General features: G+C 45.6%; 1 protein-coding gene across 4 annotated transcripts in view; it reads right to left on the bottom strand.

The window, feature by feature from the left end:
- The window catches only part of LOC311049616 (receptor-type tyrosine-protein phosphatase gamma-like), a 396,229-nt gene that overhangs the window by 266,132 nt on the left and 115,097 nt on the right, over positions 1-15,000 (bottom strand). The window lies entirely within an intron of this gene.

Raw genomic sequence — 15,000 nt, 5'->3', positions numbered from 1 at the left:
TGTGTGCGCGTGTGCGAGTGCGTGCGTGTGCTTGCATGCGTGCTTGCGTGTGTGCGTGCGTTTATGTGTGTGTATACATTATGTATGTGTATGTATGCCTGTGCACATGCACATAGTATGTATTCCTGTGTATATACAGTATGTGGTTGTATGAGCCTGTGTGTGTGTGTGTGTGTGTGTGTGTGTGTGTGTGTGTGTGTGTGTGTGTGTGTGTGTGTGTGTGTGTGTGTGTGTGTGTGTGTGTGTGTGTGTGTGTGCGCGCGTGCTTGTGTGCGTGTGTGCGCGTGTGCATGTGTGCATGTGTGCGCGTGTGTGTGTTTGCGCGCGCGCGTGTGTGTGTGTGTGTGTGTGTGTGTGTGTGTGTGTGTGTGTGTGTGTGTGTGTGTGTGTGTGTGTGTGCGTGCGTGTGCATGTACGTGCGTGTGTGTGTGTGTGTGTGCGTGTGACACTCGGGTCACCTCTAGGTCGCAGTGAAGAGGGCTCTTGCTGGTGATTTATGGCTCTCGTAGCACTGGCAGGCAAGCCCTATTTTCCCAGAGGTCTTTGCAACAGGAGCCAAAATAACACTCCCTTTTCCTCTGCCTCTCCCTTCTTCCTGTACCCCACCACCACCACCAACCCCCACCCACCCTGCTCTTCCTGCCAAATCCTGTACCTCTACCTTCCTTTCATTTCCTCCCAACTTCCATGTTCATTTCACTGGGTTCGTTTCTCAAGTTACCTTTCCAATCACCCTCTCCTCCACACTCGGCCTCTGGTTTCAGATAGACTGCCAGTGTCAACATTTATGATTTTAACCACTTGAAACCCAGCATCCCTATTCTGGGGGGAGCATTTGCCAAATTTGAGTGAAAAAAGAGTGTACCGAGTACAGTTGCTACTTAGGTCTGTTTTACTAAGTATAAAGGGTTTAAGTGGTTAAAGTCTCTCAAGGATCCTTTGTATCAGGAGACCATTAAAAAGTCCTTGACCTGGCTGCCCCTGGTATTACCTATTGCAATCTCAAGCTCATTTACTTCCAGCTGCCTCTCCCGACACAGATCAATAACAGAAGGACTTGGGGCCGCACAGAGGGAATGAACAGCAGAGGCAGTACTCAAGAACCTCCTGGAGATAGATGATGAAAATTACATGTAATAAAGTTGTGCTCATGAGTCAGACAGAGAGAGAAAGAGAGAGAGAGAGAGAGAGAGAGAGAGAGAGAGAGAGAGAGAGAGAGAGAGAGAGAGAGAGAGAGAGAGAGAGAGAGAGAGAGAGAACGATAACTTGCCCAATAGAGCCACGCAAAAAGTCTGAAGACAAACAAAAACAAGCAAATGATGCAATTCAAGGAATATATTCATACTTCAAACATATTTCTAACTTGTCTTTGAAAGCACAAAATGAGCACTTTGCTAGACTATTTTGAAGGCGAGTGAGCATTCCCCTTAACTAGTTTGGACAGAACTAGAATGATTCATTTACTGTTTGTCGTAGCTATTTACGTATGGTTACAAGGTTCAGACAATGTGCCGACTGTATTTCTCACCCCAAACGTTTAATTGTAAAAAGAGTAGGGTTTATATATTGTTCTGTTAGTTGTAGGCATAGAAAGAGTCTGCTGTTATGAATGATCCTGTTCCTCAAAGCAAGTCCACATTTGAGTCAGACGAATGTCTTTGAGAACAGTAGTTCTCAAAGTGGGGTCCGGGGATCCCCAGGGGTCCTTGAGAGGGTTTTAGGGGGTCCCTAGCTAAATGATTGATAGTTAGGAACCAAATGGACCCTTTTGGGTCTGCAACTCCGAGAGTGTACAATTAGACCCTTACAAGTCCATTTGGTTCCATATGTAACCTCTCAGAGTTAAATGGGGGTCTGTGGCCTAATGCATACCAAACTGGGGGTCCCAAAATGTTCAGGAGTACAATATGTCTATCATTTTCCCCTGTGGCATGCACATTATACTGCAGTGAAATGAAAGCACACGCACAAACGTGTGGCGACCGTATTTACACCAAAAGCCATAATCTCTCCTGACATCATCCAGATCTCTTGTCTATATGCTTTCTCCTGTGACTGATGGCCCATTTTGACCCCGGGTTTCGCTAAACCACTATCCGCTACTTGACTACCACCAGCCTTATTAATTACCTCATTAGTGGATGAGAGAAAAGATAATGGCATAGAAGGCATCCAAGCACGGTGGGGATGGCAGTGGTGATGTGAGGAAGCATGACACACAGCCTTCGAATGCATTGCCAACATTAACCTTTGATTAGTACGGTGACGTTCAGATAATGGGATTGGAGGGAGGAGCAGAGAGGGTGTGTGTGTGTGTGTGTGTGTGTGTGTGTGTGTGTGTGTGTGTGTGTGTGTGTGTGTGTGTGTGTGTGTGTGTGTGTGTGTGTGTGTGTGTGTGTGTGTGGGGTGGGGGGGTGGGGGGTTGTATGATTATGCCCACAAATCAGGCAATCAGCAGTCATGCTTAATGAGATGACATCAGAAAATGTTTTCCCTCCAGATATGTAGAGCTTGCTGTAACTTCATTAATTTACTTACTCAACTAATTAGCAGCATAATTAGCATTAGCTTAGTAAGGTGGATTTTATTTTCCCTGCTCCCTTTCTCATACTGCAAACGGATTGGATAATTCCTAAAACTATGCAGTTGCATAGTTGTCAAATTAATATTTGATTCAAGAGTTTTCATGTATGTTATGGTGACTCATTAACTGTTTGATTACAATGGTTGTGGCTTGTGTGAGTTACTGTAATTCATCTCCATTAAACTCTCCGAGAATCTTAAATAAAGGTTGAATAACGGCTGCCATTATTGTGTTTCATTTTCTTGTAGTTTCACCTTGCCGCAAATGTGTTTGTTTGTTTGTTTTGTTTGTTTCAGAATAAATTATCGACAATTATTTGACATTGCCCTTTGTTGGGTTGGTGTGCACAACGAAGAGCCAGTGAATGTGCCTGCCATCATGGCCAAATAAACGCCAAACCACTTAATAATCCCTGCCTGCCCGTTCATCTCGACAGGCTCTTGGCCCAAGCTGACCGTTTTACATGGCAGGATAGCCTCATTCATAATGCAGGTCTTGTCTTGTATCCCAGCTGTGATGGGAACTGACAAGTTGATGATGTGTGCTAGCCATAGAAGAGGTTTATAGAAGAATCCAGTACAGTGAAAATGAAAGGATTTACTGGTGCAGTCCATATAACTCAGTGACAGTCATCTCGCAGTGGAAACCGAGAGGGGGCACTGACAATTACTGAAAGTGGTATCCCCTAATTGGTTTGACCCAAAGATATTCACTCCACCTGCTTCATTAGGCTACAACTACTCGGGTTAGTCCATGCAGCAGAAACACCTGAGGTGAATGACAGCATCACCTCACTATTTTCAGTGGAGGCGATGCTCTCTCATAATTGATGTTTGATGTTTCAGGAGGGTCATCATGAAAGGAATGATTGTCTTACATCTCTCTCTTTTCTTTTTTTTTGCCTTAAAGCACCATGCCAGTGTTGTAGACCATTGACTACAAATCACGTACTGTATATGGTACTTTACACCTTTCCCAAAGCATATGGGGCTTTGGAGTCAAGGGTTTTAGACATAATGTATTTAGCATATTATGCAAAGAGAAGAAAAGTCCATGGAAGTTCTGGGGCTAATTTATTTTTAAATAAAATAAAATCATTAGCCATTGAACTTGTCATTGGAATTGTCTTCACTTTGCAAACTATGGTATTCCCTGGGAAATGGCCTGCAGTAATGCAAAGTATAAGTTACTAGTAGCGAATCGGCTAAAACATGAAAAAATACCACCACGGTCTCTGATAGAAAGAGAGAATGGCCTAGGTTTGAACCAATGATGTGTTTATTATGTATTACCAATATAATAATACAGTAATATCAGAGCGCAAAATAGAGATCTTCCTTATTATGCATCTTTCAAACCATCTTTAACAGGCAGGCATCAATCAAATTATTTTTCTTCACTCAACTGCCAGTAATTACAGCGACATGCCATGATTTACTGAGACAGTGCTGCAGAGGGAAATAAATCCATCAGTGGAGCTTCTAATTTGAAATTTTCTTAGATGCAACAGATAATTGGGGCGAGTTGTTTTAATTTAGCAGCTGGGGAATATTCCTGCCATGGCTGCTATGGAGGTGCTCAGGTAATAATTACATCCATTCAATCTCCCCTGTTGATGCTACAGATATCCAGAGGCTCCTGTGAGTGGTCTCTCTGTTACTGCTATAGCAGTACAAAAGTCTGATCTCTGAGCTGTTTTCAACCTCTGACTGTAGTGATATGGTTTTACTTTATTATTCTTACATTCTATTGTTTTTAAATCTATACATCTATTTATAATCTTATTTTAATGTATCAGAGCCATGCGTTTTAACTATTTATTGCATTATGTCATATGTCATCACACAATTTACTGAAATGACGACATACTACATTTTTACCTCTCACTTTCTTTTTCAATTTCCTTATAATTCAGACTTGACTTATTTTGACTTGTTAATTAATCAAATTTGAGCCTCTTTATGTCAAGAGTATTTATGAATAGTAATGGGATTTCCTTTCTTACGTGGAACAAAAATGACCTTGGTTCTGGTGAATTAGGCCCGACAGCGTGCAATGTGTCAAGTGCAGGTTAAATTTGGATTAAACAGGATTGTTACAGGATTACGGAGAGTCAATTTGCCCAGTTTTAATAGCTGTCTTGGGCAACCTTAATATTTTCCCCATAGCCACTGCAAGTCAACAGGCAAAGAAGCCACCCTGGAACAAGTGAGGGGTAATTCCACTGCCAGCAAATGTGATGAGTTCTTCTCAATGGACAGGCAGGGGCCTTGTTACCTTGGAACCCCTCTGTAATGAACCACAGAAGCCATCACATACGCACGCATTCACACACACACTCACACTCACACACACACACACACACACACACACACATGCGCACGATACACTGCGGTAATTACTGCCCCCCTGTCTCTCCGCACCCATGCCATTTGAATACATTATCACTCACCACACATATTCAGGAGATGCTGATGAGACTCTTGGCATATTCCTGGACCAGTGGTCATGACATGCACATTACACTTTAATGGATGCTTTAGCTACAGTTAAGAGAGAGAGAAGGAGATTTCTGCATCGTCCCTCTTCCCCCTCTCTCTGTCTCTTCTTTCTTTCTTTCTTTCTCTCTCGCACTCTCTCTCTCTCTTTCTTTCGTTTGTTCTCTCTCTTTCTTTCTTTCTTTCGTTCTCTCTCTATCTCTCTTTCTTTCTCTCTTTCACCGTGTTCAGACAAGCACGGTGCTCTTTGCTGAAGCCAATTAGAGCCCTGTGCTCAGAGGGAGCATCACAATGCAGCGCGTAGGAAGAAAAGCTCCGGGTTTACTCTCTAAACATGGCTGGTATGAGGACAGAAATCAATAGACACTCCTGTAATTCACTTTAGGGCAGATAACTAGAGGTGGGGGGGGAGGAATAATGAGGCTCTAACCAATAAGAGGAGCACAGCAGATGCTAATAGGCCACACCTCGTCAAGGCTATGCCAGCGTTCTGTGTGGCAAGGTGTGGGTGGCAGGATTAATTAAGGAGTTGGACAGGATTTGATGGACTTAACTGACCTGAATGGAATAGACTTGCAGTGTCTATCAGGGTTATGGGAGTCCTTGAAATAAAAAAGTTTGAGAACCAACGGAATAGAGTGAACAGGGGGAAAAAAGGCAGGAAGTGAAGTCAGACTGACCTGGTCTAAACAGAGCAGGGCCATTGTGGCCTTGTTAGACCCAGATTCTGAGAGTTCCAGCTGGTTAGACAGATAGCTGGAGCAGCAGCACAAGAGTGGAGTAGACACTGTCAGGATCTGAGACACATCAAAGCCTGCAAGCTGCATAAAAAGCTGCATGTTGGAAGACAGGCGAGACTGCCATGGCCCCTCTCATCAGTACAATGTTACTGACAGATTCCTAAACCTTCACCATTACACCTGCCTTCCAAACCCATTTTACAAGAGGTTCTATCAGGACAAAAGGCATGACATTTTGCCTACAGTATGGCCCCGCCACCCCCTCTCTATCTCCGTCTGCACATCAAAGGTATAACTCTCCACCTTGAGAAGAATCGACTGGCTGCACATTCGCTCATCCTCTCGGATCTTCAAGCCCTGCTGTCTTTCATTGCGTTTGTTTCAAATCTACAGACAAGACAGCTGAGAGAGTGGTATCTTTCCCCCCCACTCAACCCCCTCTCTCTCTCTCTCTCTCCCGAACCCTTTCCCAGGATAATTGATGTCCCCGCAGGCCGATTAGATCATTTTAACCTCCGGCCCGCACGCCAACCCCCCCGCCCCCCCCCTCCCCGGCTGGGCCAATCAATAGCTCCTGTATTCCAGAAGAAAGATTGACCAATAATTCCCCCCCCCCCCATCCTGGATTTTCAATTATAGACTGCTAAACACGGGCAGTAAAGAGGGCGCCGCTGAGGCAGGGGGCATCCATCACTGCAGCCCCAGTGGAGTGGAGATGGGACGGATTACACAGCCAACACTGACAGCCCAGAGGGACGGCCCACCTCCGACTCTAGTCTAAACCCATGCCCACCACCACCAGCCACCAGACACACAGGCATTGCCCTACTTTCATAGCGTCTTGTCTGTCTCGCAACATTCTGGGTAAACAGGTGAACCGGCGACAAGCACAGCCAACAATGGCACCTCAAACACACTGCCAAGAGCAGATTATATGTGTAAATATGTAATTAGTGATGTTTATTTGTTAACATACGTTTTAAATAGCTCTACGTTGTGATAGTAATAATTGCTATTGAGTGTTTGTTGTTCAGTAACAGGGGTCTCCCTGTCTCTCCAGCTCTTTAGTAAACAGAAAATACATTTTCAGGTCGGGATACCAATTTTATCCAGGAATATACAGGAGTATACAGGATACCGGTGAAATTGGAAGTGATGAAACAAGGAAATGAGCAGACAAAATTGGAACTGGAACACTATGAAATTGACGCTGATATTTGGCAACCTACCTGAAAATTGTTAACAAGTGGAGGGCCAGGGAGAGGCACGCCTCACTTATAGCAATGATTACTATCACAATGTAGAGCTTTAACTTTTTAACAAAACAAAACAAAAATCATTTGAACTCTTTAATATGTCTAGCACTAGTCCGATGAAAAACATTTCTCCTGGCTGTAGGCATAATAATCTAGGTTGACCTATCAGAAAACCGTTTATGATGGTGAAACCTGTCATAACGCAGTTTTGTTGGATACAAGCATTTAACTGGTGCCATGTGTGAACTGAAAGGCATGAAAAAAATAAAGAATAATAAAAACAAATTCTGTCTGGATGTGCCTCTGCCAACCAAAGTTATGAATATAGCATACAGCAGCACGAGTGTGCGCTTTTCTTATGCCGGTAGACCTGGTTCAAGCAGGCGGGCGGCGGGTGGTGCAAATCATGGCCCACGTTGACACCACAATTGCAGCGTGCCGGTGATTTACAAACAACACGCCTCCTACTGCTCCTCTCCTTCCACATCGCTACGCGGCGAATCCCCAATATAGCAACAAATAACAATAAAATCTCGCCAGTGCACCATGGAAGTTGTCAATTCGCATATCCACTGCATGCCTCATGCCAGTGTGCCTGGCCCAAAATAGGGCTCTGTCTCTCACTCTCAATCACACATACAAACCCAAGCATGCACATATACAATACTGTGGCAGGGTTAAGGGCAATTCTACAGAACAGACGATTGTCAGCGCAAGAAACATAAACAAATAAAGGGAAGGTCATTGTTTGTGACAGAAACTGATCGAGCGCAGCGATAGGTCAGGTAGACGCGGCAGGCAGGAGGTGTACACGGTACACACTCAGCCTCACACTTCTCCCCCCATTCTCATTCGCTAAAGTTAATTCATACGTACACCCACTACAATCAGGTGGCCTTTCCACGTTCAACCTCACTCGGCTCCCTTCATTCCCATTTGCTAACAAGCTAACACATACGCCCTCAATCTAATGAAGTTCACACTTCATGTTCAGCATTGGTCACAGCTCTGTTCCTGCTGCTGTCTGTTTTCAAACTTTATTCTGGACACCTTTGTATCAGTTTTTTTATATTCAGTATTGTAGGACTTGGTGAAAATATATAGGCTTATGTTACCAGTAGGTCTGTTTATTTGGATATATAAGGGTAAAGGGTGAGAATTGGGCTGTATTACAACTATGCTCAGTGTTTCTCAAATATTTATGTGGGTAAAAGTTTTGAGAGAGACCTTTCATGACACAGGCACTGTAGGTCTATAGATATTAGGAATTATGTTACTGCCGTGGCTACGGACACAATAGGTAGAATGGAGGGCATTCGGTAGCCGTTCATTCTCGCATAACATGGTGTAACCTAGGGATGGCATGGCTGAGGAAACAAATGAGGAATGGGGGGTTATTGCATGACAAAAGGACAGACAGACAGACACACCCACACACCCACATATGCGCGCACACACGCGCACACACGCACACGCACACGCACACACACACACACACACACACACACACACACACACACACACACACACACACACACACACAGCCAGAGATAGGAGGTTACATGGCATTGTGTTGTGATTTGAGTCATTTCAGACAGTGGCATACATACAATAGGCAACAGCCTCATTACAACTAACTAATCTTTGAAATTGAAATCCACAACATTTCAAGGCCTTTACTTAGCAAACCGTCTCATCCTGACTAACTGCGACTATGTCGGGATAACAGATAAGGTGACGTTTCATGTGAATAATGTTATAACAGGTATAGCTATGTTACAGCAGACGGAAAGTCGACTTTCCGACTGCCAGTAGACAAGTTTGTTTTTCTCTTTTTGTTTCTGTTGTGTCGACGCAGATCAAATATGGAGCACAAAACAGGAGCTATATCAACTATTACAAATAATATGATGTCTGTAATCTTATCAACTGTGTGTTCTTTCACCAGAAAAGAACATCATGATTGCCTCGCCCTCCCTCTCTCTCTCTTACAACCAAGTTTTGGCACTGCCACATAAAATGTATTTTTGTTGCGTGCGTGTGTGTGCGTGTGTGTGTGTGTGTGTGTGTGTGTGTGTGTGTGTGTGTATGTGTGTGACTTGATTTAATTTTTGCCATTTAAAATTGTATTGACTGTTCTTGTTTTTCCATATGGCTGTCTTTTATCTTGCTATTGTAAAGCACTTTCAAACCCTGTTTGAAAAAGCACTATACATAAAGTTTATTATTACACAATTCTACAAAGTGAAATGATCCGTACAACACTAGCCATTACAATTCACAACACAATCATCCACTATCCATAAAAAGTGTAGAATGAGCAGTACTGGCTAGTATTCACTTCAAGAGTTGATCCAGGTGGTTTATTCACATTGTTCTGCCTTTCTCTCTCTCTGTCCATTTCTCTCCCACCTTCTCACCTCCCCTCTCTCTCCCCCTCTCTCTCTCTCTCTACCTCTACCTCCCTTGCTGTCTACCTCCCTCCCCTACGTCTCCTGTGTGTCCTCAGGCTTTGTTTGTTCATGTCAGTGTTAAGCTGCTTGTCTCAGGGTATATACACTCGGTGGTGTCACGTGGAGGATGTGTTGGGCATATTAAACAGCCTGTAAGCCAATAAAGCCGCCCGATGTGTATTCAGCGCAACAATAATCTACCCTGAGCCTTTAGAAGAGATTTACCCACTGTTTGCATTTGTCTACGCGCGGGCACACACACACACAGTTTGCGTGCGTGCGTGCGTGCGTGCGTGTGCACGTGCACGTGCGCGAGTGTCCTTGCATGCCGTCTTGTTTATTCTTCCCCTGGTGAGATTGATATTGTGTTTCTAATGATAATCTGCCACTCTATAATGTATAGTGTACGTACGTCGTACATCTCTGCCAGCTCTGAGTGGTGATGACAAACAGAAATGACATGGTGAATGGAACCCCATTGCCCCATGCTCCTCACGTCTCATCTCGCTATAGACCTCGCTCTCGACGAGCCTCTGAGAGACTAATGACTTGGCTGGAGACTGTCTAGGACTGTCTTTTTGCCAGTTCTCTCTTGTAAAATATTTTCATCTAAATGGGACCAGGCTGGTAAAAATGAAGGTTAAATATAGTATAATTGGCAATATAGACCATTCCAAAGTACGGAGGAGCCAGTGAATTTCAGTACAGTACGGCAGTCAACTTGCAGAGACTTGGGTAATGTCACGGTGCGGGGTTTCGGCCCCGCCCCCCTCCTCCTTTCTGACTCTGATTTTGGCCTGTGTGTGAGCTTGGACCCGCAGCACGCCCGGCTGCAAGCCCTTGGGCTAATGACTTATGTTGGCTACTTAAGACTTTCCAGCCGGTGGCCTTTTGGCTGGTTGATAACCATTGTTACGGTGTTGTTTCTGTTCCTGTCTGTTTCCCTCCTGCAAGAGGTGACCTTGTTTTGTAACATTAACTTCTAGTAAAGTACCATTATTTCAACATTATACTGTGTCGCGTCCTGCATTTGGATCCACCATTCTGTCCGCGGCGATATCGTGACAGTATCAACCAGCCAACCATGGATCCAGCGGGGCGCGCGTCCGCACCTGGAGGCAAGGTAGATGGCGTGATCATCATGTGTTGTTTAAACGCCTTATTCGACACTCTGCGCCGCATGGATGATCGCCTGCTGCGTCTCGAGACCAATCTGTCGGGCGGCCAGTCCGCGATCCTGTTCCGTGTCTCTCGGTTCCTCTGGAGGTTCAGACTCCAGTTCTACCCCGCAACCCGCGGCTTCGTCCTCCTCATCTTCGGACCTGCGGGTGAGGGCCCGTACCCGGCCTCCGACCCGCGGAGTTCCCGCCGTCGGGGGTTGCCTCGGGTTCGTCACCACTCTCCCTCCCCCGAGGGAGCGCGAGCCCGGCGATGGAGGTCGTCATCGGGGAGTCGTCCTGGTTACTCCCGCGAGAGGGAGAGTCACTGTCCCCGCCGGGCGGTGTCCTCCGATCCTCTTCTCTCTCGCCGTCCTGTTCCTGTTCCCCGTCCTGCTCCTCCTCCTGTGGAAGGGTTCCCGCCGGAGCCCGAGACGGAGAAGCAGCGGCGGGCCCGGCTTGGACTATGTTTCTACTGTGGCGAAGGGGGGCCACCATATCAACAACTGTCCAGTGAGACCCCCGCGCCCAAAGTAGAAAGTTAAGTTCTTGTTTTGTTCTGTTTTGTACTAGTTCTGAGTTTGTTTTTGCTGTTGTGGTTTTGTTTTGAGCTCACCTTGCCTTGCCTTGGTTTTTCCCCCCTCTGTCTCTCTTTCTTACCTGTCCTGTCTGCAGCTCGTTCCTTCGCCCCGGGTCGGCGGCGACGAACGGCGAGCGGCCTGCCGAGACGTCCGGGCCTGGAGGGGCGCCGCCAGTTTCGGTGCGGCGTCCGCTCCTTCGGTTTTGGCTGGCGGTCTCGGCAGGTCCACTTGGTTCCCGTGCTCCAGTCGTCGCTGCCCGGGCCCTTCCTCTTCAGCCTTGGTTTCTCGCCCTGCCTGTGCCCTCTGCGCCGACACCCTCCGCGCAGAGCCCTGGCAGCCCCCCCCCCCCCCCCCCCCCCCGCCCGTCTCTGCCCCGGTTCGTCGCCTGCCATTCCGGCTTTCCCCTGCCGCTGTTCGGCTGGACCCGGTTGGTTTCCCGGCCTCGACCCTCGCCTCTTCTCTCTACTCTGCCTGCGCCCTCTGCGCCGATGCCCTCCGCGCAGAGCCCTGGCAGTGCCCCCCCCGGTCCCGTCTCTGCCCCGCCCCCCCCCCCCCCCCCGGGGCTTGGGACGCCTGGAAGTCGTCCCGTGGAGGGGAGGTACTGTCACGGTGCGGGGTTTCGGCCCCGCCCCCCTCCTCCTTTCTGACTCTGATTTTGGCCTGTGTGTGAGCTTGGACCCGCAGCACGCCCGGCTGCAAGCCCTTGGGCTAATGACTTATGTTGGCTACTTAAGACTTTCCAGCCGGTGGCCTTTTGCTGGTTGATAACCATTGTTACGGTGTTGTTTCTGTTCCTGTCTGTTTCCCTCCTGCAAGAGGTGACCTTGTTTTGTAACTTTAACTTCTAGTAAAGTACCATTATTTCAACGTTATACTGTGTCGCGTCCTGCATTTGGATCCACCATTCTGTCCGCGGCGATATCGTGACAGGTAATAAATAATTCAGGACACTAAAATGTCATTGCTTGGTTGTTGCTTTTGTTTCGTGGCAAAGATACATCGTTGTTGCATTTGAGTGCCTTTAAAAGCGCGGACTGATTTGAAAATGTAGACAAAAACAGTAAACTTACAATGATGTTTAGCCAGCATTGACTCAATTATTAAGTTAAGTTCTGTAACATAGACAAATGCTAAATCTAAAAGTAAAGCCATTTATTGACCATGTCTCAGCCCTAAGTTACCATCACACTGTTATTGTTAGCATGAATGAAGGAGGTGAAACAAGCTTTGAATACAAAATGCAGTGTTGGAATTCTAAACAGGAGACAACACAGACCTTCTGCCCACATTCCAGTCCTCAGTGAATGGCTAACTGGGACAGGTAGTCAATTCTCACAGTGTGACTTCTCGCTGCGACTAGGCACACAAACCCGTCATTGTACAAAGCACATAAAGACAGAAATAGCAGCTAATTCACGGCAGACACAGGAGTGATCAGTGTACCGTTTAAGGCTTACAGCCGCTGTCAAAAGCATCTCAAAGCAAACGCTTGTGTCATTTAAATAACACACCATCAGCAGCACAGAGCTACCTTCACCAGCTGACTAGACAGCCCTAACCACAGCATGCATTTAACATCATCTCCCTAACAATAGCGCAATGACAGTGCAAATGTTTTGCTTTTGATATTATTTCAGTCACTGGCAGTGCAATGTTTGCAAGTAACATGCGCCCGACCTCAAAGGCAGTAATCACTAGCTGGTGGTCACTGTGCGCAACCCACCTCAGCTGCACCATTTTGGTGAATGGTCAAAATGTCATAGTATGTCTTCTTTAACATTGACAAAAAATTGTTTTCATTGTGATACGGATAGGAACTTAAAAGTATACTACGGTAGTTCCATTGATCCAAGCTGGAACACAATCGATTGATTGATCATTAACATAAACATGCTCGGAAAAGGCAGGTTCGGAACCCCTGGACTAGAGAAGGGTTTAAAAGTCGATCTGCATTCAGGAGTGGGGAGGAACGGGAGGAGGGCTTGAGAAAGATGTCAGGTGGAATTATGATATAATTAGGTTTTGAGGCTCATCTGCTTTGGTACAGTAAATAGATGACACTGTGGATGGCTAAAGGAGGGATCATATGGGACACCTGACTTGAGCTGCATATGAACCCAGGGTGCCTGTAATTATGTGGAATGCCTATAATATGTCACTATCTGTTGGTCTTCGACACGCTTTTTACGTGGGTGGCTCGGCCAATTAGCACACCTGTCACAAAGGCACAGGACTCGAAATTCAGCTTTCACCCTGGATCACACGTCACCCTCTTTCTCTAAATGAATAAAGCAGAAGACACCCTATACTCATCGCCTATGATCATAACAAACCATAACCTGCAGACGTGAACCCACACGTTCAGCCTGCTTCTACCTGTTAAATCAATCTTCTATTACATTATTTCTTAAAACGTAATAAAAATCACTAAAAGCCTTTCCATAATTCACGTTTGAATTTCATAATGTTTTATTTCTCACTGCACTTTATATTTATACATTATTAATGCAGACATTACGCCTAATGATAGCACTGTCATTTTACCAGGATGGACATTTAAGAGCTTTGTTCTTGTGCTTGTTTTGCACCTACAGTATTGCACGACTGTCTGAGCCGTAAGAAGGTGTCCTCTTCTGTGATCCTTCCAAAGGTTTCTTCCTTTTTTCCCATCAAGGTTTTGTTTTCTCTTGGGAGTTTTTCCCTGCCCGTTTGAGGGTGTAAGAAGAGGAGACTTGTTTCTCTTAACCAATTAAACCCTCTATTCTTAGTAAAACAGAGCTGAGTTGCAACTGTAGTTGGACCGCTTTTTCCAGTGTTTCTCTGCCAAAAATAGCCGATCTACAAGCTCACAACAACCTTCTACCTTACAGCTACCATGATCGCATACATACAGTATTAGTAATATAGGGCTCTATCTTGGGCCGAAACCCACTATTTGGGGATTTAGCATTGAGTAAGGGGCGTACCCGTGCAAAAGTTCTCTTACAACACCAGCCTTATCCCTAAAACACCTGCGCTACCCGTTACATTATGCATAGGTGTGGTTTGGGCATTACAATAATAAAACCAATCACCGTGCCAAATGCCATTGCCTTTAAGAGTAGACTGTGCAAGCCATCATCCCCAATGCAATCTTACGCTCTCTCCCTCTCTGCCCATGGAGGAACGACGTTGCCTTGGAATAAAATTATATTTGATACACAGAATTATCACTCAGACATAGCTGGTTATAGAGAACTTTAAATGACAGCAATCTGCTTGTGTTCTGGATTAATTAAACGGAATGGTCTGGTACGGTTATGGCAAACGCAGATCAAACGACATTGTATTAGTCTTTGATAAGCTTAACAGGCAACTGCAGATAAAAACACAATTTATTGACACAAGGAACAGTCACACTTTTGTGGATTACTGTACAATTGTAATGACAATCACATTCACAATCATTTAATAAGGAAGTGCCGGTGCGTCCGTGTCCACTCACTATTCAGCCGCACTGAGCCGCTTGGACACTATATAGCCTACCCGACGTTTGCTTCATACGCTCTAGCCTTTGATTGCCTTTGAATTAAACCATATTTGATCTACATAATTATCACCCACATGTTACTGATTATAAAGAATATTATATTATTGTAAGCCATACTCTCACTTCTGCTGATTATGGGACAATTAGAATCACAGAGATTCGTTGAGAATCAGGAGAGAGGAAGACCTGTTGTGCCGCTGTG

This window comes from Gymnoscopelus microlampas (assembly GCF_963454915.1).
Source record: "Gymnoscopelus microlampas genome assembly, chromosome: 7".
In the NCBI taxonomy this organism is placed as follows: domain Eukaryota; kingdom Metazoa; phylum Chordata; class Actinopteri; order Myctophiformes; family Myctophidae; genus Gymnoscopelus; species Gymnoscopelus microlampas.
The sequence above is the reverse complement of the archived record's forward strand: the minus strand, read 5'-3'. Positions and strand labels throughout refer to the sequence as shown.